Source organism: Lissotriton vulgaris, chromosome 8 (assembly GCF_964263255.1).
Source record: "Lissotriton vulgaris chromosome 8, aLisVul1.2, whole genome shotgun sequence".
Taxonomy (NCBI): domain Eukaryota; kingdom Metazoa; phylum Chordata; class Amphibia; order Caudata; family Salamandridae; genus Lissotriton; species Lissotriton vulgaris.
This window is the reverse complement of record NC_141696.1, coordinates 160,523,647-160,550,790: the sequence shown is the minus strand read 5'-3', so window position 1 is coordinate 160,550,790 and position 27,144 is coordinate 160,523,647.

Below are 27,144 nucleotides of genomic sequence, written 5' to 3'. Positions count from 1 at the left end.
GAGATACGTCACTTTTGGGCTCAGTCCTGACACATCGACCCAAGTATATTGAGACAAACTCATATTTACTAAAGTCTGCAAACCTGGGTTTGTGCCAGAATGACACTCCTACCCGAGGCCAGCGTAACAGAGAAATATCTTTATTTCTCCTTGTTACTTACTCAAAGGATAGTTTTGGGCAGAATGGTAGTTCTTTCTACACAAACACTATGCTTCCCACAATGCAGGCACCCTTGCACAATGGTGCATTGGCTGGGCGAGAGCTGAACAGCAGAACATCTTTGACAATATATGGCCCAGTTCAGCTGTATCCCATTCACACGACGCCACGCAGCAACTTGCTGTGCTGCTCTGCATGACATGTTAGCACATTTGGACCTTGGGCCATATAGGTCGCCCCTTTGTGTATGCCAGAACAAGCTATGATTCCATGACAGATGAAGTCTGAGTGGAAATAGCAGTTACAACAACTTGTCACAGCTATTACTTTTGACTGTCCTCAGTAGTTCACATACTAGCTTGTGTATTTTTTTTTTAAACCATTGACATTAACACTTGGGCCAGATTTATTAACACCATCGGTGCGTACGAGAGGTGTACTTCCTGACAAGCTGAGCTCGTCATCAGCGTCAAAGGGGTTAAGGACTTGCAGGATGCTAGGTCGTCGCAGGCATAGCAGCTCCTTTAGTAGGAACTACTAAGGCATGCAAAGCCACCCTGCATGGCGCGGCATGGCATGGCTGAGTAAGTCCAAAGGAACGCTAGTCAGTGCATATTTCTGCCTTACCTTACCTTGTGGCAGGGAGGCGTTCCATGGATGGCGTATGGGCATTCCCACACATCCACCTATGGATTTTGGCACATTCCCAGGTTTACACATAGTCGTAAACATGAGAATGCATCCAAATAATATGCCTCCCACAAATAGGCATAACAGGGAGAAATAGGTGTCCCTTCCTGCACAAAAACAATCCTGCCTGTAATGTAGGCACCCTTACCAGGGTGCCTGCATTTGTGCTAGGCAGCACATTGTGCACCAGCGCAAGGAGACAGGCAGGAATGTGCCATCTTTGTATATATGGTGCATTTTTTATATCTCCCCTTCATGAAACTAAGTGCAGCATATTGCCTCACTGCGCAGCAGGGTGCGTGCCATGTTAGTAAATCTGGCGCTTAGGTTTTTTTGGCCAAGGTTTCCCATGTGATGTTAGATAGTCCTGTTTTACGATTTCTTTTGTACCATTTTCTCATGTTTCAGTCTAGTCTTTTTAATGAGTGCACCTCAAATGAATGTTTTCATTTATAATTACATTAAAATGAATGACTTGTAAGTGTTCAAGATAACTGATACATGTTTTTTTATTGGTACTCATCGCCTAGATGAGCTGTAGGTGAGGGCTGAATTGCTAGAGAGTTATTGAATAACTTATCAAAGACCAGAATTGAACCATCTCTAGAACTCTTTGTCGGTATGGTGATGCTATTCGAGGGGATGCTAAAGCACCCTGCAAAAATTCAACAGTTCAAATAATGCTACAGCACCTTTATATCTGAACGTTGACTGTTCCATGTGAGGGGCAGAATTGGCAGACAAGAGATAGGGTGGACAATTGACCCATACCTAAGTATGGGTGTAAAATCCGCTCCGCTCGCGGATTTTGCGGATTTTCGGGAAATTCGCAATCCGCGAGATTCGCAGATTTCCCGCAAAATCCGCTAAATTTGCACGCAGCGGATTTTTTTTCTGGGTGATACAATTTTTGAGGCGCGCGGCGTTCATCAGCGTTTGCCGAGTGGTTTTTCTCGATATTTTGCGAGTGCTGCGCCATTTTGGATCTTGCTGCGGGATCCCGCGAGAATTTGGCGAGCGCGATTACTTAATCGCAGCTTGCCAACTTGCACAGCGAGAGTTTGTCAACGCGAGTACGCCGTGATCACGTATCGCGGGACTTCGCAATTGCGAGCTTGGAGATGCGGCGAGCAGCAACAATCTCGCATTCGCGAAAATATAAAATTTGCAATTCTGCACAAGAAATCCACCAGCAAGCAGCATAAACCTTCTGGAAATGATGATTTTTATCTGAATAACTCCTCAGGTTGACATTTGCCTGAACTTTTTTTGCGAGGAGTCCATTTTGGGGAGGAGGGAGGAAGGAAGTGCCCCACAGTCTTTAACTTCCTGTTCCTGTCCAGCAGGCTCCTCCCAGTGCTTTGTCCATCTCCTGGTCACTTTCCATTTGGATCTGGAGCTGGAAGGATTACTTTTTGTGGATGCTACTGGATATTTGGATTTGAGGCCTTTTTGACTTTCTTTGGATCACTTTTGGATTAGAAATTTCACAAGTAAGTTTGTTTGGGGCATTACAGTTGCTGCAACTACAATTTTGGAATTTTCGATTTTTGGGCTGTTTTGGGGCCTTTTGCCCAGGGGTACTCTGTGGTGGGTGGACTGAGTCTTTCTGTGGGGTGTCTTGAATTTAAACATCATGGAGGGCATGGATGGAATGGGATTGTGCTGATTTTTCAGTGATTTTCGTTTTTTGGGGCTGTACTTGTGGCCTTTTCACCAGGGGTATTGAGTGTTGCATGGGCCTAGTCTTTCTGTGGGGTGTCTTGAACTTAAACATCATGGAGGGCATGGATGGAATGGGATTGTGCTGATTTTTCAGTGTTTTTCGATTTTTGGGGGTGTTCATGGGGAGGGACAGGCCATGTGGCTGGGGGCCATTTTGAGTGCTGCTACAGGCCCTGACCATGTGCTGGGAGGGAAGTGGCCATTTTGAATGCAGGCATTGTTGTTAGGCCTGCAACCATTTTGCCTACTTTTCAACCTTTATGCCCAGGGGTAGTGAGTCTTGCATGGGCCTAGTCTTTCTGTGGGGTGTCTTGCATTTAAACATCATGGAGGGCATGGATGGAATGGGATTGTGCTGATTTTTCTGGTTTTTTTTCGATTTTTTGGGGGTGTATAACTGAACTGATGTTCCTCTGTCTTCCATTGCTTTTAGGTGCACAAGACTCAAGAGAACCACCAGTGCCAGGAAGAAGTCCTGCAGCGGTGTGTGTGTGCAGCATAACGTCACGTCTGGCCTCAGACAACTCTACAATTCGTGCAACTGCGGCCTGCTGTCTGACCTGCTCTGAAGAAGATGGCCCCAAAAAAAGGTCTCCGTAGCTCCTTTAGCAAGAAAGTTGCTAGTAAGGAGCAGAAGAAGCAAGTTACCAAGGAAGCTGGTGTGCCGCCCGCCGCGTTTTTTGGGAGCAAAAAAAAAAGTACGCCTGCAGCAGCAGCAGGATCTGCTGGGGACCAAGCTCGGAGCAGCACCCCCGCTCCATTGGGTTCAGTGCCTCCACCACCACGCCAACTTAAGTCAAAGCCCTTGAGTGCTTCAGAGGCAGTCAGTGTACTTCTCCAATCACCATCGACCAGTGATGTTGGCTCATCGCAAGAAAGTAGCAGCAATGTCCCTGAATCAACACAGGTTGTTGTAACTCATCTGACAAGTGTTGAACAACCACAGCCGCAACAACAACACCATGTGCAAGTACAAGCCAAAGTACATGTGGAAGGAGAGGCAGCGCAAGGAGATGCGCAAGCAGAGGTGCATGGAGGGTCACAAGTGCCCACAATAGTTGTTCCTCCCGAAGTAGGGGCACATCAGGAAATCGACAATCAAGCTGAGGTATCATTGGAAGCCACTCCTCCTGATGATCATTCATTGTCTTCCACATCCCTAGCAAGGAAAAGATCAAGGTTGGTGTCTACATCTTCTTCAAGCCCACCTCCTTCTGATGATACGGATCCCAATTGGGAACCAGCACCACTGCCGTCTGAGAGTGAGGCACACCATGATCTGACAAAGGTACCTAAGCGTAAAAGGAAGGTCGTCGAAAAACTCATAGCTATGGAGTGTGATGAGGCTCAACAAGAAGTGACGCATACTGCTGCTGATGAAGCCCTTCACGACGACGATCCAGTCATCATAATGGTCACTGCAGCCCCAGCGGGCATGCAGCAAAGAGACATTTTGAGCCTATCCCGAGAAGCTGCTGAGCGTGATGATGATGTCGACGAGGAGTCAATGGAAACACAACAATCATTGGATTTGGAGTTAACTAGTACACCAACACCTACCGCTTCCATATTTCTTCCTCGCAAGAAGGGACCTCCATCCACCTCAACCTCAATTAGTGGTGGTGAAAGTGCAAAACGTACTGAAGTTCGGCAATCCACATCCTCCACTTCATCTGGCATTAGCAGCAGTACCACCACCACCAGTATCGCCGCCTCCTCCAGCCCCCAAAGACATTTCAAGTCTGCAGTTTGGGACTTCTTTAGTGTTTGCCCAAAAAAGGAAAACGTAGCCATTTGTAGCATTTGTAAGCTTCGAGTTAGTCGTGGTAAGTTTGGTACCAACTATGGTACCGGAGGCCAGAGAGGTCATCTTGAGAGACAGCACGCTGTCCAATGGTTTGCGCACCTACAGGCGATCAAGGAAGCCCGAATTGCACAAAATTAAAACGTTGATGTTTCATCTGATGATGACAAGGAGGAAGAAGACGTGTCAAACACTTCACTTACACCCAGTACCCCTGTCAGCAGCACACCACATGTGAGCCACACTAAGAGTGTGGGAGAGAGTGAGACACCAATGCGAAAAAGTTCATCAGCGAGCGTAACTGGGTCGAAGATATCATCATCATCATCCCGTAAATCCTTGGTCCAGGGCAACATTAAAAAGATGTTGTTTACAGAAGCGCAATATGAACGCACCCACCCACTGACGCGTCTGTATAACACTAAGCTGGCTAAAATGCTAGCTCTGGACCTTCTCCCTTTTTCTTTTGTAGAAGGGGTTGGTTTTCTAGAATTAGTGGCAGCGCTCTGCCCTAAATGGAAGGTTCCCAGCCGGTTCTATTTTGCCCGAGTTGCGGTTCCAGCACTACATGAAGATGTTCTGGAGGTGATTGGGGCAGCTTTGCAGAAGAGTGCTGTTCACACTATACATCTGACAACAGACATGTGGACCAGTGGCGCAGGCGCTGATTACATGTGCATCACTGCACACTGGGTCTCTTTTTCAGGGGCTAAAGCAAAGCTAAACACAGGTGTTGACCCGGACATTGTTTTTAAAGCTGCTCGGAAACATGCAACACTAGCCATGTTTGGTTTGGAGAAACGTCACACAGCAGAAAACATTTTGGATGTCTTTAACACAAAGGTCCTTAAGTGGCTGTCCCCAAAAAAACGCCAGGTTGGTTATGTTTCCACGGACAATGGCGCCAATATAGTTAAGGCCATGAGGCTGGGTGAGTATTTCAGAGTGCCGTGTTTGGCGCACTGTATAAACCTGGTTGTCCAAAAATTCTTGGGTAATAAAGACAGTGCAGCGTACAGAGTATTGGACACCTGCCGAAAAATGTGCAACCATTTCAGCCATTCTTTTAAGGCCCGGAAGCAGCTGAGGAGCCTGCTATATCAACGTCAAATGCCAGTGAAAGCACTCATCCAGGAGGTGGTAACACGTTGGAACTCAACCTTCTACATGCTTGAGCGTCTGTATGAGCAGTATACGGTACTCAATCACTATTTCTTAACAGAGGGTACAGCTCAGAAGGAGGACCTGAGGATGGGTGCGGCGCAATGGAGCATAGTTCAAAGCCTGACACGCATGCTTCGTCCTTTTGAGTTCTTCACGCGTGCAGGCAGCAAGGAGGACTGTAATTTGGGAAAAGCTATCCCATTGTTGTACATGCTGGAGCACCAACTGAAGGAGGTGTGTTCTGTGTTTGAAAAAGATGTAAAAAACCAAGACTCTTTTGTTCTGGCTGAGAAATTATTAGAGCTCCTACAAGGTGATGAACGTCTTAAAATGATCCACTCAGAACAGCATTACATTTGTGCTACTATTCTGGATCCACGCTACAAAAAGGCGCTGGCAGGCCAAGCATTCTTTCCTTTTGATGATGAACATGTTCCAAAGTACAAACGTTGGCTAGCCTTGTCAGCCAAGAGGTTTGAAAGAGAACGGCAGAAAATTGAAGGAAAAGGCAGTACATCAGCATCAGCAGGCCATCCCCAGTCAAAACAATCCACTTCTGCACCTGTGGCTGTGGCACAAGTGACCTCTCAGCCGTTAAAGACACCGGCAACCGGATCATCTGCACCAGACACAACAGAAACATTGGAGGCTGAAGAGGATTGGCTAGCTCGGCTTGGGTTTGGTTCTCAAAAGGTCACAGGCACAGCAACAGCTAAGCAAAGTGGAGGAACCTTGGATGAGGACCTTGAGTCGATGGTGAAGGACTATCTGAATGACTCAATAGAGGTCTTTGTTAATGCTGACCCATTGGCGTATTGGCATGGGAAAAAAGAATTGTGGCCACAGCTCACCAACCTGGCTTTAAACTACTTGTCTTGCCCACTCGCAAGCGTGTCTTCTGAACGTGTTTTCAGTGCTACTGGTGGCATTATAACTTCCAAACGGAGCCGCCTCTCGCCCAAAAATGTGGAGAGGTTAACGATGATCAAGATGAATCAGCACCTCATACCACCAGCTTTCAGAGTACGAGAAAGCGCGCCGGATGAAGATGAGGGGGCCAGCAACATAGATGAGGGAATTTCTACTCTGTCAGGTGACACTGAGCTCACCTTGCCTGAATTCGCAGAGTATGATGACGAAGCCTTATTCTTATTCCTGGACCGTGATACCGAGCCCTGAAAATGAGACAACGAATCAATAACTTTCTTTTTTGTCCTTATTCACTTTTATTCCTGTGTGTCTGTCTTTCTTTGTTGTGCACAGTTAATATAATTCAAACTTTAATCAGATAATCACAAAAACAAGCCCATCAGCAGAACTGTCTTCACTTGTTTGCTAATTGATTTGAAGGTGCCGCAGTCTGCATTCCTCAGGTTCACAAGTTCAGAAGAACATGCTCCTCTATCCTCCTCCTCCAGACTCCTATTTCCATCAAAGCAGAGGGCTGGTTTACGCCCAATGAAGAAAGACTCAGCACTTGTGGGGGTGTTGTTCTACCTCTTTGCAGGTGAGTTTGCAGCTCTGGGGCCATTGCTGGGAAGCTCTAAAAGTGGTTTGGACCAAATCCGAGGCGCACATTTTTTAGTGTTTTTGCTGACTTGCTTGCCTTTGAGGTGCTCTTAGGGGGGGTTCCGTCTGTTTGTGGGTGAGTTTCGGGGTCTGTCAGCACTGCTGGGACACTCTAATCTTGATTGCATTTGCTTTTCAGGAAATCCGTGGTGGCAACCCCGACTTATGGCCTAGCTACGCAGCGCGTTTGGACTGAAGGCCGAGAAATATTGTAAGTAGGAGATGTTGCTTTTGGCCTGTTTGGGGGTGTTATGCTTTTTGGCAGGTGGGTTGGCGGGTCTTGGGCCATTCCTGGGAAGGTCTGATACCGGGTGGAAGTGGTTGGGACAAAATCCAGGGCGATTTTTTTTTTGCTATTTCTGACATTTTGCTCAATGTAGCGTTTTCGGGGGCCGGTTTGGGGGGCTTCCTGGTGTTTGTGGGTGGGTTTCGGGGTCTGGGAGCACTGCTGGCTATGGATACTTTACATTGCAAGAGGTTTGAAGCAAATCCATGGTGGCAGAGGGGAGTTAGGGCCTAGCTGCAGAGCGCGCGCGGAGTGATTTGGGAAATTTGGGAAAAAATGACTAAGTCCCCATTTTTGTACTTTTGCTCTTTGGCTGTTTGGGGGTCTTCTACTCGTTTTCTCTTTGGTTGACGGCTCTGGGGCCATTGTTGGGAAGCTCTAATACCGGATAAAAGTGGTTTGGACCAAATCCGAGGCGCAAATTTTTTAGTGTTTTTGTTGACTTGCTTGCCTTTGAGGTGCTCTTAGGGGGGTTCTGTCTGTTTGTGGGTGAGTTTCGGGGTCTGTCAGCACTGCTGGGACACTCTAATCTTGATTGCATTTGCTTTTCAGGAAATCGGTGGTGGCAACCCTGACTTATGGCCTAGCTACGCAGCGCGTTTGGACCGAAGGCCGAGAAATATTGTAAGTAGATGTTGCTTTTGGTCTGTTTGGGGGTGTTATGCTTTTTGGCGGGTGGGTTGGCGGGTCTTGGGCCATTCCTGGGAAGGTCTAATACCGGGTGGAAGTGGTTGGGACAAAATCCAGGCCGATTTTTTGTTGTTGCTATTTCTGACATTTTGCTCAATGTAGCGTTTTCGGGGGCCGGTTTGGGGGGCTTCCTGGTGTTTGTGGGTGGGTTTCGGGGTCTGGGAGCACTGCTGGCTATGGATACTTTACATTGCAAGAGGTTTGAAGCAAATCCATGGTGGCAGAGGGGAGTTAGGGCCTAGCTGCAGAGCGCGCGCGGAGTGATTTGGGAAATTTGGGAAAAAATGACTAAGTCCCCATTTTTGTACTTTTGCTCTTTGGCTGTTTGGGGGTCTTCTACTCGTTTTCTCTTGGGTTGACGGCTCTGGGGCCATTGTTGGGAAGCTCTAATACCGGATAAAAGTGGTTTGGACCAAATCTGAGGCGCAATTTTTTGCAGGCCGGGTTTCAGTCTGTGCAATGGGGAAAAAAGGATGGAGTCAGGCTTCACATTAGCGAGCCGCAATTCAGCATCCGCCAGGCAGGCAGTGGACAGGGCGTCTTCTGGTCAACAACATTGATGGACGAAGCGTCAGATGGAATGGAGGAGTGCCGCTAATAAGAGGATTTTTTTTCTGCATGCAACTTACTTACCAAATTCAACAGGACAACTACAACAACATACAGATACAGTATCCATTGTGTTTTTCTAGGACTGTGACTGCATTTCTTGGATCTCTCTCTGCTTCTAAATTGATCCTTTAACACATCACTTAGTCCACTCCACTATCACATCTGCACCACACATAGTCATTTGTAAGTGCTCCTACGTAATTCGCAAGTCGCAGCACGCCCCAGCCCGTAGAGGACTGGGATGGCCCCAATGATGAAGCATGTCACCAAGGGGCAACCCTGGTGAGTGAGGGGACACCTAGAAAAAGAGCAATTTCTCCTTTTCTATCTACTACACCTTCCAGACCAACCCCATTGAGTGTTGTGAATGGATTTATAGTGACCAGCAAGGCTCTCAGGTATCTGGCAACAGAGACCTTATGTTGAATATAGTTATCAATAATTCCACACACGCCCTGTACTGTTGCATTCTTTCTTCCACAGTTGTCGAAAGTACTACTGACTTTTCACTGACATGCATGCAGTAGTGCATGCACTTTCAAAGATTGATGGATAGGTTTGTACCCAAAGATTTGTTTATGTTCAATTGTTTGTCCATGCTGTGCTTTTTTTACAGGGTGTCTTCTGGTGGTGACCAACATCGATGGACGAAGCGTCAGCTCCAATGGAGGAGTGCCGCTAATAAGAGGATTTTTTTTCTGCATGCAACTTACTTACCAAATTCAACAGGACAACTACAACAACATACAGATACAGTATCCATTGTGTTTTTCTAGGACTGTGACTGCATTTCTTGGATCTCTCTCTGCTTCTAAATTGATCCTTTAACACATCAATTAGTCCACTCCACTATCACATCTGCACCACACATAGTCATTTGTAAGTGCTCCTACGTAATTCGCAAGTCGCAGCACGCCCCAGCCCGTAGAGGACTGGGATGGCCCCAATGATGAAGCATGTCACCAAGGGGCAACCCTGGTGAGTGAGGGGACACCTAGAAAAAGAGCAATTTCTCCTTTTCTATCTACTACACCTTCCGGAACAACCCCATTGAGTGTTGTGAATGGATTTATAGTGACCAGCAAGGCTCTCAGGTATCTGGCAACAGAGACCTTATGTTGAATATAGTTATCAATATTTCCACACACACCCTGTACTGTCGCATTCTTTCTTCCACAGTTGTCGAAAGTACTACTGACTTTTCACTGACATGCATGCAGGAGTGCATGCACTTTCAAAGATTGATGGATAGGTTTGTAAAAAAAGATTTGTATGTTCACAATTATTTGTCCATGCTGTGCTTTTTTTTCTTGTCTCACAAAACCTTTCCCAAAAAACCCCGTACCTATCCATTTTTCAACCCCTAACCCTCTTCCCCCGGGCTGTGTGGTTTTGATTGATGTGTGACTAAATTACAGCAATAAATCCACACACTTGCTGGGGAGGATAAGGTGATACCAACAGGCTGGTGAAGAAATCCGAGGATATATTCTTACTCTGCTTGACAAAGACCCATGGCTAATGTCAAAGAACTTCAACCGAATTAGTAGTTATACTTTACCATTTGTTAGGCTACAATGTGGCACTGTTCTAGTGTACTGTCACCTGCTATATTCTCTATTGTACCGTTGTATTGCTCAGGAGGACAAACCAGATTTCATTTTCTTTTTTTTCATAGGCATGCAACTGCCACTGTGTCACACCAATAGTACCACTGCTATGAGGAAATTTTATCCGCCCAGGATTGCCAACCTTATTCGCTGTTTCCCGTGGAGCCAGCCCTGGGCCTAGCCCTACTTGCAAACAGAAATTACAGGTAAGATAGGCGTTTGGTTGGAGGTAGTATAATGGAGTATTAGGTGAGACGAGAGATTGACGGTAGTACAACTAAAGTCACAGGACTATTCAGGAAAACAAACTTACTGTTAAACCCCCACCCACCAGACTCAAAAGCTGTAAAAAACAGGTATGGTCAGATAAAGTTTAATAAATTATATTTTTATAGCCCTAACAAAATAATCTCCCGCAAGACCCTCCCTAACCCCAACGATTGTCCTTCAAAAGTCCCCAAAAAACCCAACTCCCAATTCCCACCCCCCAAAAGTCTCTAAAAAAGGGGCAAGGGACACTATGGCAGGGTGCTGTTGCCTTTAGCAGCCAGGGCATCATGCTCCTTGCGGAGGGTGGCAAGTTCGAAGCGGAGGCCCTCCACCAAGTTCTTATAGTTCAGGACCTCCTGCTCCAGGTAGGACAGTCTGAGGGATAAGCGGCGCCGGTGTGCCTTGCAAATCCTGTGGGGGGCAGCTGCTGTCTTTGCTGCTCGGCGTTGGGCTTTGGTAGCCCGGCTCCGTACCGCTGGAGCACTGCGCTGCCTGGCAGCCCGCACGGAGGAGGATGCAGCTGTCCCCGTGGACGTTGTTGTTGTACCAGACTGCGTCTCCTCCTCCTCCAGGGCCACCAGCCGCCGATATTCAGCGACAGTGGCATCCAGCCCTCGTTGCCGGGCCATTCGAGCCAGCTCCTTCCTCCTTGATGGTGTCTTGGATTTGGAAGGAGCAACTACATGAAGAAAGAAAGACATAGTCTGTAACCAATGCTCCTTAAGATTAACACAAAATGATTGAGCAGAAAGTTGTCACAGTACAAGTAGCAAATTGAAAGCACAGTACATACCTATTGAGGACAGTCTCTATGTAACCTCCGACTTCTTCATCCTTGCTCTAACATTAGTGGGAGTTTAAGGGACAAATTCTACAAGCACTATGGACTTCCATTACAGTCGACTATGACAGTACACCAGTCTTATTCCTCTTCTTCTCTCTTGTTTAGGAAAATTGGTACGTTATCTTATGCAAGCCGGCATAATGCCAGCGCAGTGAACTTGCACCCGAGAAAAACAGAAGCACACCATGGTGAGTGAGACAGACTTGCGTTACTGTACCGGTCCAGTACATGCAGGTGGTGAAGCTCTTACTTTTCTATTACGGGTGGCACTGAGAATACTCTGTTAAAAGGGCTACTGCTTAATTAATTTAGCTTTCACCCTACAGTGCAAATGAGTATTAGAAAAGGAAAATAAAGAAGCTAAATAATCTGATTATCTATCACTTCACATGGGATGTATTTGATGACATATGGGATGACTTTAGGTGCTTTGCTTATTATGGAGTGAACAGTGATACCCCCACACATGAATGACGTACTACTACTAAACTAAAGTTATTAAGAGAGGTAGGGAGTGTCCACCGTAATAACCGGATATATGCTGTGCTTGCAGTTGCAATACAAACTACTGCTACTATTCATGGTAGTATTTGGACAAAATTAAAACTTCTTTTCCTTGCCTTTCCTACACTGGAACGGACGTGCGGGTGCGGTGTTACATGCTCTTCAAAGTAACACTTAGTTCATCCAGCGACCGTCTACTCTCTCTAGATACACATATGCTATCTAAGAGTCAGATAGTACCATGAATGATCCAGGCATCCATCCATTCAAAGTATATGCACACATACAGTTTCTGTTTCACCCACCCAGGCTGTTCTCCTTACACCCATCCTTGCTTCATCATTCACCCAGCCATGCACCATACCATATTCTTTCCTTCCCAGCCACCTCGGGGACCAAGCAAACACATATCATTCTTCTTTGCCAGTCATCATTACATTTCTCGTCCTTCCACACTTACTTACACCCTTCTTTCGCTTTTCGTTCAGCCCTTCCATCAAGTTCACCTCAGATCTGATTGGGATTCTTCTCGCCAAAAACTTCACAGCTAAGTCGAAGTACATTTAGAGGAGCCTACTTCCTGGTTTATTTATATAATACACCCGTGCAGAAAGCACACTCTGCAGTCTTCAATCTCAAATGAGTAAGGAATGTATAGCTTACCTCTGCCCGCCACCACCGTGTCATCCCCCACACATTTGTCCGGCACTTGCACCGCCTCTTCCCCAGAGTTGTCCTCCTCGTCCAATGCCACCACCACCTCGATGCTGGCCCCGCCTCCAGATGTTCCACCTACAAAGTACATTTAATAATGTTAGAATACACCACTCACTACTATATAATATTTGGTCTAGGAGGAAGAAAGAAATGTGAAAAAAACTGTATACAATTTAATAATTTGTGACTGTCTACTGTAAAGTAAAAATGTCCCTTTTTCCATGGAAGGCTGTTGTCTTGCTGCACTTTTTGGCACAACTGATGAATGCTTGTTTTTTATTTTTAACACGCACCACTTTTTCTCCTAACAGACAGAAGCTTGACTTCTAAGAACACGAGCAGGATCAAGTTCAAACCAGGTGAGAGCTCGGCTCGACCACAAGAAATTAATCGTCAGCACTAAGCAATTTTCCATTTCCAGTTAAACGTTTACTTTTATGACAAACTTGGTTTCAATAAATGTGTTTACTTTTAATAAAGCTTTTAAACTCAAATAGACTGTGGTTTTTGGTCCTCCAGACTAGAGTGGATGAGCTAAAGGTTTTGGAAGTTTTGCAAGCATGAGTCCGTGCCTCTGCCATCGGTGACTTTGGGAGCTAAATGACTCTGCCACACTATCTAGTCAGTAAGGAGATTTGGGGTTCAACTACAAAGTCTGTTATCACTGAGGTATGTGGAAAGTCTAACAGCACCTATTATAATTGATAAGCTAAGCAATGCATTTTTTTGTGTCCATAGTTCTGTTTGTGCAGATTTGTCCAGGCAACAGTAGTAGAATGGATTGTCCTCCTATCCAAACTAAAAGTAAAGTAGTATCTTATTCTTTCTTGGTGGTCATTCACCTGTTTATTGTTGGCAATTGTCAAAGCATAAACATTTAGAATACTTGAAAAGACATTATGGACAATCCCAGAAGACTGCACTCAGTGCATAGAGCTATTGCTGACTAGAATGGGAGTCCAATGGAAATGCCAAATGTGCAATCTTAGTTAGCTACACAGACAGACAATTAAGAATAATCTAGTAATACTACACGGAGTCATAGTCGAGGCAGGATAAGAATTTAGATCCTGTCTACAAGAAGATCAAAGACGATTTAGAAAAAATCGAATGAGGAACGCTAGTAAAAAATAAGTACTCTATATTAAAATTAAAACTTACTGGGGCCAGCAAAGGAGCCCTCGCCTGCCCCGTCCTGGCCTGCATCGTCAACAGCACCCTCCTCCTCTTCCTGTGTCCTCCTCTTGCCCCTGGGGGAAGCTGATGTACAACATGAAAGAAAGAAAAACAGAAAACATGGATGATATTTGTCAACCAAATCAAACATTTCAAAAGAACTAACAAAATATTTTTGCGAAATAGCAAATAGACAACTACTCCACGGGATATATTATTGACCAATCTCATGTGGTCGACTACGTTATTACTTTAGTATTGCTTGATTTGCGGACCGTCGAATTGGAAATTACCTTATGTAACTCACTAAACAAAGTACTAAAAAGGTTTGCCTAGGATTGGCAGGCAGCAGTCCGCAGCACGCTAAGTGACAGCCAAAGTCCATCGTGATTGAAGATCAGCGACAACACTAAAGTTTCCTACTACATTAACCAGTCATTAAAATACTCAAACTATTAATCCACCACCACTATTTCTTCTTATCGCCATGTGTACAAAGGAAGGACTGGACTTGAGTCTGTAGGGGCTGATTTAGAAGCCCCTTGCGGCTCTTTTGCTCCATTATTGCGTGACTTTTGTGACGCAGCGACAGCACAAAAGAGGCGCAATGGTGCGGCGTATATTAACAACGTGACGCATATGGGAGATGCATCACGTTGTAAAGCCCTGCGCCAATAGGGGGCGTTCCGGCGCAAGGGAGGGCGTTCCTGCGCAGGAACGCATCCTAAAAGTGGCTGAGGGAAATCTACAATATTTCAATCAGTCACTTTGAGGACAATGATGCGTGACTCAAACCCTGCGCCTGCTTGAAGCAGACGTACGGCTTGACGCAGCATTGGGGAGATAGGGCACCCCAGAGCATTGATGGAGCTGCACCATCGTTGCGACGCAACTCCAGCAATGCGCCGCCTTTACGGCACAGATGCGTAACGCTTTGGTGACGTTTTGGGCCCATGGTGCGCCGCATTGTAAATACGGCGCACCATGGGTGATGGTGGCGTGACGCACAATTACTGGCGCATCCCTGCTACTTTGCAGGGATGCGCCGGTAATTAAAAATCTGAACCTTAGTGTGTAGCATTACGCAGTTCTTTAAACTACACTCATACATAATTTCACAGGCCAATGAAATGAACACAAAATCGAAAACAAATAAGCATAGTAGCAACACTACTGAGAAGAAGGACAGCAGTGTACCTGAAATGCACAGAAGATTTTGAAATATAATTTACCTACAATGTAATGAGCAGCATTATTGCTCTTGGTAAAAAACAAAAATTTGCAATATAATAACACAGCAGGAGAAAACATAGAAGTAAAGAAATAGCTACTACTACTCACCAAGCCCGGGGATCTCAAGGCCAAGGAGGTTGAGCAGATCTCGCTCACGGGTCAGGACATCCGTCCAGCGGTGGGTGGCCTGGTTGTAGGTGCGCCAGACCCGAGAGTGGTGGTAAATGGCCTGGCACACCTTCTCCCACCGCTTCCGGCGCTCCCGGACCCCGTACCCGGCACTGATCTTGCCGCCTCCCATGATGGTCCTGGGGAGGCGGCGCTGAACATAAAAAATGAGTTGGCCCACCTCCTCCGGGGTAAAGATCTCCCTGGGTACGACCTCCTCCCCCCTCAAACGCCCGCACGGGAGCCGGACACGGGGTGCGGGACCCTTCCCCTTCTCGGGATGCTTCCCGGCTCCCTTCACCATGGTCTGAGCGGAAAGAAATAAAGAAAATAGAATAGGGAAGAGAAGAAAAGAAAAGAGTTTAAAAAAGTAGTTTAAAATTAACCAAAAGTAGCAGTAAACACAAAAATATAGGGCTAGAAAAATAGAGGGATAGATAATAAGTAAAATAGATTAAAAAAAAACTACAAACAAGCAAAGGATGGCATAGATGTAGAGAGGATACAAAGACCATGCCCAGAACCATAGCAATGAATGAGAAACAAGATGGCCGCGCCCGTTCACGATCGCGCGGGTAAGTTCGCGCAAGATTTTCCTTGCGAACACGCGCGAAACTGTACTGGCAAGCCGCAGACTTTGCGAGATTACACTTCGCGCCCGGAAACGGAAATAGGTCAGGAAAACAAGATGGCCGCGCCCTTGAACGACCGCGAGGGTAACTTCGCGCCTTGCGCTACGAGCGGCTCGCAAAAACGCACAAAACCTTGCCAACTAACACGCCGCAAAAAAACAAATTGCATATTCGCACGAATTTGCGGCTTCCGAATCCTATCTCGCGCGTGTTCGCGCCCCGCGAATCCCGCGAAATTGCAGAAAAACGAGTTTTTCAAAACTGAAAGCACTCGGCAGGGGCAAGAGTTCAAACTCATCATTAGTAACAATTCCCTGTAGTGCTTCCTGACTGGGGCCCCTCCAGAATTCAGTTGCTAGTTGCAACAATTGTATGACCCTGCTCTGACCCTCACAGCAGGCTCATAGAATAGCTACAAGTAGGCCACAAAGGTCCTGGGGAAAAAAATGCACTGCAACAGAAAGCAAAATTACAGATAAGGAAACAGGTGCCTGACTGGAATTTTAAAACAGTGACACATTAATAAACTAACCCCAAATTAATTCATGTCAGTTGAAGCAGGGCTGGTGTGCTTGCTTTTCCCCCCCATAATCTACAGTAATGATGAACCAGAGGGGAATGTATGACGTTACAACGCATACCATTACAACTACCTACCATTACAACGCGACCATTACAACGCATACCATTACAACGCATAGCGCTTAGAGGTGCTGGATAGTGGTAAGTATAATTTACTATTCCAACTCCAGTCCCCGTGGACACTAGGGAAGGTGTTGGATAGTAAATTAAACTTATTCCCTATCTTAGAGCGCCCCCCAGCGCAATGCGTTGTAATGGTATGCGTTGTAAAAGTTGCGTTGTAATGGTAGGTAGTTGTAAAAGTTGCGTTGTAACAGGTGTATACCACCAGAGGGTGGCATTGATGTAACAGAGGGTTGCAGTGGTGAAACAGAGGGTGCTGGGAACCTGTGATGATGAACCAGACGTAGAAACAACATAATCGCGACCGTTGCGTGCCGAAATGTAAGTTCGCAATTGCGAACTGGTACGAAACCCTCGCGAACTGGCAGAAATCCTTGCGAACACAAAAAAAAAATCCGCAAATTCACTAGAATTCGCGGATTTTGCGGATTGCGAGTTCGCAAATCCGCAAAATTCGCGAACGCGAGATTCGCAAAATTCGCCCATGCTTACCCATACCCCATAACCCAAACCCAGCCCTGAACCCTAAAAATACCCCTGTACCCCATAACCCAAACCTAGACCTGAACCCTAATAATACCCCTGTACCCCATAACCCAAAACTAAATATATGAAATTACTTAAATTAATTTATTTAATTTATTTTTAATATTAAATGTTTAAATAAAATGACATACTTACCAATACTTATGTTGTAATGGCATGCGTTGTAAAGGCATTCGTTGTAAAGGATCCTGCGTTGTAATGGTGTGCGTTGAAAAAGAATGCGTTGTAAAAGTTGCGTTGAAACGGTTGTATACCCAACAAAGGTATTTCAAATGTGTCAGAAGATAGCTCAACCCATAATCAGTGTTTTGTAGTATCACAAATGTCATTTAAAATGAACTCACTGAAGGATCTTCTAAATTGGCAGCTACTTCCCAGGAGATACTACACAGCTCTTCACCTTCAATCTTCTTTAGTTGTTTTTTTTCTTCTGTGTGGTGCATGTCGTTTACCACTGCTTTATCTGACATTTCAGGTTGTGACACAAGAGCTAGAGACCACAACATTCATTTTTATGTGTGGCACTCTCAGGTTGGCTTTGTGCCTTCACAGCATGGGGGGCTTCCAGATACTAAAATTAGAGTTGTGTTTATGTGCCTGTAACACAATGGTAAAAGTAAAATATGTCTGCAAAATCACTGTGACAGTAGCACATGTTCCCACTGGGTTGGGTCACATGATTCTACCTTGTCAAGCTCTCACTGACTCCACTGTGCTTGTCATCATGCCTCACCCTGACCATAACACTCATGTCAAATGGCCTTGCAGAACTAGCAATATGAAATACTAGCAGCCCGTCCCGACGTTGTCCGGGTATGAATTGCTGCCGGCCAGTAGTATATTGTTTTGTAGTATTTCGTTTTGATAGCATTTCTTATCTGTGACAGGCCTGTGAAACGCTCCGATTCACAGTGCACTGCTGATGCACTTAAGAGTGCGCATTCTGTAGTGTGTTAACTCGAGTTTCCCTACTTTATTTTTCCTTGCAATATTACATAGCCCGAACTCGACAACATGGCATGAGCACAATTGACATTACAGAAGAACACATTCATTTGTGGTAGGCACGGGGAGACAAATCGATTTGCCTGGAATCACAGGATGTTGAGCTGATGCAGAGATTCGAACGTAGCTCCCCAGCTCTAAAGTGCACAATTCTAGAACTTGTGGCGGGAAGTGTGTCTAAAAGTGTAGGTCGGTGCTGGCCATCAATGAGAGAGACCTGTGCATTTTTCAAATGGGTGGTGAAAAAATATGAGTATGTTGCTGGAGAAGTGGGCACCGTGCCGCCAATGTACTTACCGGGGGAGGGTAAACAAACATTATTCCGCAACTTTCTTTCCGTATACCGTCACTCCGTATACTTTCATTACGAAAGTACCATGACTCTGCAATGCCATTATAACGCATGTCATTACATTTTACATGTTTTTACCACGCAAACATTTACAACGAAATTAGTTGTAAATGCATGAATGGTAAAAGCATGTTTTTTTTTATGTTTGGATAAGGTAAGTATGGGTATATGGGTATATGTTTTGAGGTAGTGAGGTATATGTTTTGGGGTGTTTGGGTATTTTGAGGGTTCAGAAATAGTTTTGGGTTATGGGGTACAGGGGTAGTTTTAGAGTTTAGGGATAGGTATGGGTTTTGGGGTACAGGGGTATTTTTAGGGTTCAGGGCTAGGTTTGGGCTTTGGGGTATAGGGGTATTTTTAGGGTTCAGAGGTAGGTTTGGGTTTTGGGGTACAGGGGTATTTTAAGGGTTCAGGGCTAGGTTTGGGACAGGGGTATTTTTAGGGTTCAGGGCTAGGTTTGGGTTTTGGGGTACAGGGGTTTTTTAGGGTTCAGGGGCAGGTTTGGGTTTTGGGGTACAGGGTTATTTTTACGGTTCAGGGCTCGGTTTGGGTTTTGGGCTACAGGAGTATTTTTAGGGTTCAGGGGTAGGTTTGGGTTTTGGGGTACATGGGTATTTTAAGGGTTCACGGCTAGGTTTGGGTTTTGGGGTACAAGGGTATTTTAGAGTTCAGGGGTAGATTTGGGTTTTGAGGTACAGGGGTATTTATAGGGTTCGGGGCTAGGTTTGGGTTTTGGGGTAAAGGGGTATTTTTAGGGTTTAGGGATAGGTTTGGGTTTTGGGGTACAGGGTATATTTCATATTTTTTCACCACCCATTTGAAAAATGCATAGGTCTCTCTCATTGATGGCCAGCACCGACATACACTTTTAGACACACCTCCCGCCACAAGTTCTAGAATTGCAAGCTTTAGAGCTGGGGAGCTACGTTCGAATCTCGGCATCAGCTCAACATCCTGTGATTTAGGGCAAATCGATTTGTCTCCCTGTGCCTACCACAAATGAATGTGTTCTTCTGTAATGTAAATTGTGCTCATGCCATGTTGTCGAGTTCGCGCTATATAATATTGCAAGGAAAAATAAAGTAGGGAAACTCGAGTTCACACACTACTGAACGCGCACTCTTAAGTGCATCAGCAGTGCACTGTGAATCGGAGCGTTCACAGGCCTGTCACAGATAAGAAATGCTATCAAAACGAAATCCTACTGGCCGGCAGCAATTCATACCCGGACAACATCGGAACGGGCTGCTAGTATATATAGAAATGCACATATACACAAACATATATTTGATGTTTTAATAATGTACTTTTACAATGTATATGACTTTACCACACATGCATTTAGGTTATAATGGCATGCGTGATAAAGTTATATGCGTTGTAAAAGTTTTAGAAATTATGTCTTTGCGGAGTAATAGTCCCGCATTATAAAAATTGCGGAGTAATGGTATGCGGGATGTTGGTTTGCGGAATATCATCACATATTCCCGGGGGAGGGATGGTCTCTTTCTTGCTATTTCCGTGGAGGCGTCCTTGTGGCCGGATGTGCGTGGCGCGAGGCCTGTGCGCAGCAGAAGTGGAAAATCTTCAGTGTGCGCTTCAGGCGTCACCAGAAGTTAAGGCAAGATTACATTTCCTGCACAATGGCCCCTTGTTTGCGCTCCTTCTGGGCCTTGGGAATAGCGCCATGCCTGACCTCCATACAGTAAAGCAGGTGCACGTCACTGGGCGCGCAGGGCAACCACACCCGGAGCTGGAATGTACAGAACCTGGGAAGAAAAAACAATGAAATTTTAGGCACAACGCTCGCTTTTTTGTTTCCGTAATCCCGTGCCCCGCACACGCCCAGGCCCCCAGCTCACACCCACAGCACACGATATGAAACATGGCATGAAGGGCGGAACGTACCACACGCCCCCAGAATTTGTCACGCTCCCAGCACACGCCCACAGCACAACGCAGACACGCCCACAAGGGACTACATTGCTGGCACGGTTCTTTTACCCTTTAAATGTAAATGGTGGGCGTCTGCATAGCCTATGTCCTTCTGCTGCAACTGCCCTTTCTAACGCTGTATTGGGTATTGTGATTGGTGCTGTGGTTCCTGAGATTACCCACCTCAAAGGTTTGGGCGCTCTCTTTATTATATTAGTATAGATAAATACTTCTCGGGATTTCAAGTTAAATTCCTAACTTTGTTCAGTAGAATGGCATTGAAAGCATAGCTAAGGAGTCCAGTGAAGCATCCTTTATGACATATTTATTTAACTTGGATGTCCTTGTTAATATTTATCTTTGATAATTATTTGTCTTTTTTACATACTGAAATAAATTATGCTTTTCAATTGGTATCCTAAATGTATAAAATGGAAATAATCGTTGGCATTGCTGAAAATGTTTTCCAGAATTTGAAGCCATGGCTTTGACTTGTAGGACTATATGGCACGGATCTCTCAGTATTTTGTCAGCCTTCATAAGCAAACTACACCCTGCTTTCTCATAGATTCCTGGTTCCTGTTTTTCATAGAAAAGTAATTTTCTTTTCTTTTCATGTTCATCATATGATTCTGTTTTATGAGAGTAGACAGGAAGTGTTGAAACATTACATGATGAGTAGGCCAAATGATAGAAGTTGTTGCTCAGGCTTATTAAAAACATGCGCTTGTTTACCAGGCGGTGCAGCACATTGCTATGGCTGGTGGCTCCTGCTACTGCCTATGGGGAGCAACGTTTAATATAGTTGCAAAATTTGAATTAATTTATGTATCACTTTTCATTGGAGATATGATCTCAATGTGATTGTCAGAGTAAATAAAAATCCTACTACATCAAAGAGCTAAAATCTGGAACATTTTTTAACAGTTATTATTGTTTTTTAGTTTTACAATGAAAACAACTGATTCAGGACATTTGGTAGGAGGTGATACAGCTGAAAAGCTGTAAGAATCTTTATGTGACACAAACTGATTTTGAGACATTTCAAGTAACACATGTCTCTTTAACGTATAGATAGTGCACGTTTAGTGCACTATCTATACGTTAAAGAGACATGAGAAGTAACAAAACTTAGTTACTGCATCATAAACACATGCAGATGATTGTAGGATAGATGAAACCATATTCAGTTGAATAATATAGGTTTATATTTTATTAACCAGCCTTAGCCTAATTATTTCAATGTGTAATATAATGGTAAAGTGATGTACTCATATGTTATTATATTCTTAACCATCCTCATGGAAATAGTAAATTGTGTGAAGAATTAATTAAATCAAATGTAATTTAGATAACTTTGCATGTGATATTGAGGGTTTCCGTTCTGAATTCCATCTTCTGCATATGTGAAATTATGTACCAAATGAGAAAAACAAAAATTGGTGCTACATAGTCATATTAAGTGTAAACATTATGAAACCCTTAGATAATAATCCTCATGTATGTGCTAATATAGAACACTTGAAACGGCATTAAGATTTTATAATTTGAAAAAATTTCACATGTTGATACTAAATTGCATTAAAATGGCATAGTTACATGAAATCTCTGCAAATAGATTATAAATATCTCTAAATGCTTATAAGTTGGAATGGTCTATTAGAATATTGCTTTACCTTTATGAAATGCATATTTCACCACTTACAGCAAGTATATTCTTAAATTGACTATATTCTAGGCCTGAATTTTACTATTCTATATTGTCTTATACTTGTGAGACGCTTTCTCAAACTTACATTGGGAAGCCAAACTGTTGCTTCCTAGAAGGAGTTCTCACTTACTTAGAATGACTTTTTTCAACAAATTTGATACGTTGGGAACATTTGCTATGGGAAACTGTTCTCTTGAACTCACTCTCATGCCTGCTGCTAAAGGATCATTGTTTGGAGGTTTGCGTGCTCTATATATGCATGCATGAACCCTCATCGGATCCTCATGGTCACTCCTATCATGTAATAACAGGCCATAATCCTGCCAAAAGTACTTCCCAAGATTTCCAAATTTGTATGGACAGACCAAATCAGTCAAAGTGAGAAGCCATTCAACTACATGAAAAGTGTCTAGGCAGCTGGTGCATGCTAACATGAGCCTGAATATCCCGCTGCCTCACAAGACAGGGAAATGATGATGGGCTTAACCCTGAAGAGAGTGTGTGCCAAAGTTTATGGTCTAGTTCTTACATCCATTTTCCGCAAGTCGGTTCTCCACCTTTTCTATGCAACCAGAAACCCTTTCCTCTATCAATGAGCAGTTGTTCTTGGGACTCATAGACTTAGCTTTCTTCCAGGCTCCCAGTTCCCTAACTGACTTTCAGAGGGTCTTTCTGTGATATTCAGACCTGCTCACTTCTTAATCCTGTCATAAAGAATGCAAATGGAAATGAAAGAGGTTATAACTGAGAGATTCATCAAATTTGGCAAGGATTCTGGGAGTTGTTCAGGCTAGAAGAACAACGAACAGCTACAAAATCATTCAGGGGTCAGTTCCTTAAACGTTTCTGTGCACATAGCAACTTAGATTAGCAAAAACACAAAATTCCACACATTGGGGCTGATTAGGATGGAGGATTTTCCGCATCCTCCGGGCCGGCGGAAGCCACCGCCGGCCTGGAGGATGCAGAAAATCCTCCGCAGACCCACCAAGACCAACCGCCGCATTAGGATGGCTGCTGGGTCCTGGTTTCCGTCCGCAGCTTTTCCTCCGCGGTTGGCTTACAACCGGCGCGGAAAAGCACTAATATGGTGACGGTGTCTCTCAGACACCGTCAACCAGATTAGGATGTGCTCGGAAACATGCTTTTCCGCGGCGGCTTTTCCGCCGTGGAAAAGCATGTGTAACTTCACTGCGGGGGCCCGTTGCGGCCCCCTAGGTGAAGGGGGGGTGGGGGGTGCACATGGGGGGTACCTATGGTACCCCCCTGCATTTGCGTGCACAAAGCAGCAGGCACCGCGCAGTGCCTGCCGCTGTGTGCACGCAAATGCCATGCATGCATTTTTAACATTGCGGCGGGTGCAGCTTGAAGCTGCACCCGCCGCAATGTTAAAGATAGAGGATGTGACCGCCACCCTGGCTGTCACATCCTAATCTGCACAGAGGGAACGCTGCAGCCCATGCGGACGTTTCCTTCTACTCAGGAGTCCGTCCGCGATCCTAATGACCCCTGTGATTCTGGAATGGTATGTTCATAAGTGTCACTTGCTAATGCAGCAAATATGATAGCGGTGAGAGACCCAACAAGTTGACAGCGAGAGCTGAGCCAGAACCAAGCTAAGGGTCTGACTTGGCTCTAGGAGCCTGAGTACGAGCCGGGCCCTGAATATGATTGGCAAATCATGCAACAATATCATGTAAAAATAAAATAAAGTCTCTTCAAAATGAAATATATATATATTTCTTTTACAGGTGGAAGCGTCTCACCTCAGCACATCAGAATATAGCACTGCATTGAGAGGTGATTATTACCAGTGAAATTTTGCAAACATTGACTTAAAAACATTACGCCCTCCTGCCCTATGACAATGCCATTGTGAATCATGAGGCAAATCAGCTGCCATGTGGCATCGATTTTCATTACAGATGGAGCAACACAATAGTCTAATAAACAAAACACAAAAGTTTGTTGTACAGAGCACATTATGAACGCACATATGTGAAGGGCTCTCCTATGCAATAATGACGAAAAAAAGAGACTCTGAACACAATTTCATCAGTGGGGAAGCGAGAATTTGTTTGTGTTCTCGTTGTACATTCCAGCAACAATATGGATAGTGCTTGAGGGTAGCGCGTAGGTGGCTGGCAGAAGCAAAATTAAAGCCCGGCTCGTTTGGGGTAAGTGAAGTAAAAATCTGTATTGCATGATTAATTAAAATCTTTGCAAAATAGTATGTTTAAATTAGGTCACATGTACCAATACATTTGTTAAAAGAACTTCAATGTACATTACAATAAGAACAGTTCATTGTACATCACAAGTTTTATCGAACAGTTGGCTAGTGTAAAAGCAGATAAAAAAACTCCTGATTTAACTGTTATAATTATTGTTTGTGTCCGCAGTGCCCTGCATTGTGCTCCCGTGTTTAAAAAAAAATATATATATATTTTTATTTGAGCAATCGACAGACCATTTACTATTGTGCAATTAATCCCACATTACAGGCATATTCAGCAGTATATTGTTCAATAGATTCAAGCAGTGTATACATTTACATAATTTGCTCATTCTCTCTATTACTCCGCAATTCCAATTCTGCCATTGGGGATACACTTATCTCTCCTCTGTACAGGTTCCATTTAGACGCTCCCGTGGTTTTTGATTGCGATTTCCAGTTAGAGCCGCAGTTTGATATTTGCGGCTTCTACCTTTTAAAACTAGATCTCTGTGTTTGATCTGTTATGTTACAGTTAAAATTGACATAGCTTTTGCAAAATTAACAAATTTCACCAATCTGCATGCTAATTGGATGTGACATCCATCAAAACAGGCTTTTAACGCTTGCCTGCGGGTTCGGATCCCTCTCACCTTCCAGGCTGGTTTTAATAGCAGTTTGCGCTCTTTATCTAAGCCTCTGCAGCTGCAAAGCAAATGGAGGATATCATCTATGGATTCGCCAAAGATATTACAGTTTATGATTGTGTCTAACCTTTGCCAAGGTGGAAGGTGCTGGTTGAGCGGTAAAACTCGCATCCTCAGTTTCAGATACGATTACTTCACAATCTTTGAGAATCCTGTTCCCAAGTAGGATTGCGGTGTGGCTCTTGTGTAACTCTGGATGACAAACCACCTGTGTGCTCTTTTGGATAGGGTAGATTTGTCTTCTTCCAAAGACAATAACTTTACTGTTTTGTTTACTAATTGCTTAAAGGTTTTCTGTGGGCCATTAATATCCCAAAGCTCTTGCAGGGCTAGGTGGTTTATTGCTGTTTGTAGATAGACTGCAGCTGGATTGTCTTTGTTTTTGTTCATCTCTTTCCATACGTATGTGTTCATAGAACCGTTCTCTGCTCCCTTTATTTTGTACCAACACTTTGCGTAAGCCCCCTTCCATGCTACTTGCTGTTATTGGAGGCCAAATTCTAATCTTAGCTGGGCTGGAGAGACGTATTGAGGGATATTAAAAAGTAATCAAATTCATTTCAACACTGCTTTATCCAGAACTGTTTTGTCTCTTTCTCTCATGCATTCGCTACCATAGGTGATGGTAGGAAGCAATTTTGCTAGAAGGACTTCTAGAGGGGGGGCGTGGCCACGGCAGCGACCGGAATGGCTGCTTCGCTGTGAAGCTCCTCCATGCGGGCTCCGGTATGCTGCTGAACATGATGTAAAACCCGCTCCTCGGCCCCACATAGACAGCACATCCAACAAGTAGAGCCGCCCTGCCCATCCGGGCGGCTTCCGAGAAGAGGGGACAGTCTGGTGTGGACGCATCGGCGGAGGGGAACTGAGGCCGGCGGGCCTCGGCGCCATCTTTCCCTTTCTGCGCCTGATAGCGGGTGAGTGCCTCTCTGGGCTGCGACGCTGACCCTGCGGGCCCTTGTCGCTCCGCCTGTAGGCTCCCGCGTTTGCGGTGGGTGCTCCGTGGGCCTTCGGGTTGTGGTTCCGAGCTCTTGGGCGCTGCCGGGGCTTTCGGGCCTAGGCGTGGCCTGGAGCCGGGGCCTCGATTTGGGGGCTTGCGGTAGGGCTAGCGCGGCGAACGGGGGTGCTTGTTTGGCGGGGGGGCTGTGGGCGTGGGTGGTGGGGGCTCTGGGGAGGCCTCCTTGATGTCATTGGCAGCCCCGCCCGAGCAACTCACGGACAGACTGTGTATTCCCCCCTGTGCTCCTGCAGTGTTGGCGAAGATACAGGCTATGGCGAAGGTGCAGGCTATGGGGAGGCACGGTCCGGACACTTCCATGGATTGTTGAAGGGGTGTGTTCCCTTCTGGAGAACTGACTCTCGAACTGCTGCCTCCTTCATGTGTGGCCCCTGACTGGTGCACACCACAAATGGTATTCTAAGGATGGACGCGTGATTTGAAACGCTCCTTCCCCTTTCACGGAACTGCGTGGCCTAGTAAATCACTGCGGACTAGATCCAATTTGGTCCTACGCTCCCCACAAACGTCTGGTTTTGCGCCCTGACTGTGCTCCACCCGGTTCCCTGCCCGCAAGAGCTACATACTGGCATCGCGCTTTTTACTATATTGCGCTTTTATTGGATCTGGCCATGGGGAAATGAGACCCTAACCAGAGGAAGCTAAGCTTTGACAAGACTCCGCTATTGGTGACGGACCCTCCGCCTAGTTCCACTGCCGGGGCGGCATGCGCACCGGAGGGGAGGGATGCAGCTACTATGGTTGCCACCATGATGGGTGAAATGCGTGCGGGCTTCAAGGCTCTTGATACGCGCGTCGACACCCTGGAACAAAAACTTGCGGATATGGGCTCCAAGGTGCAGGCCCATGACAGACGCCTTGATGTGGTGGAATCCAGGGTTTCGGACGTTGAGGACGGCGCGGCCAAAACGCTTAAGAGGCGGGAACGTGTGGAGAAAATTCTCAAAGATGTGGCTATAAAAAATGAGGATTTGGAAGCGCGTAGCCGACGCAACAACCTACGTATACTTGGCGTGGCAGACAACTGCGACAGGGCGTTTTGACACTTTTGTTGAACAATTGCTTATTGATTTGTTCGGCAGAGAAACATTCACGG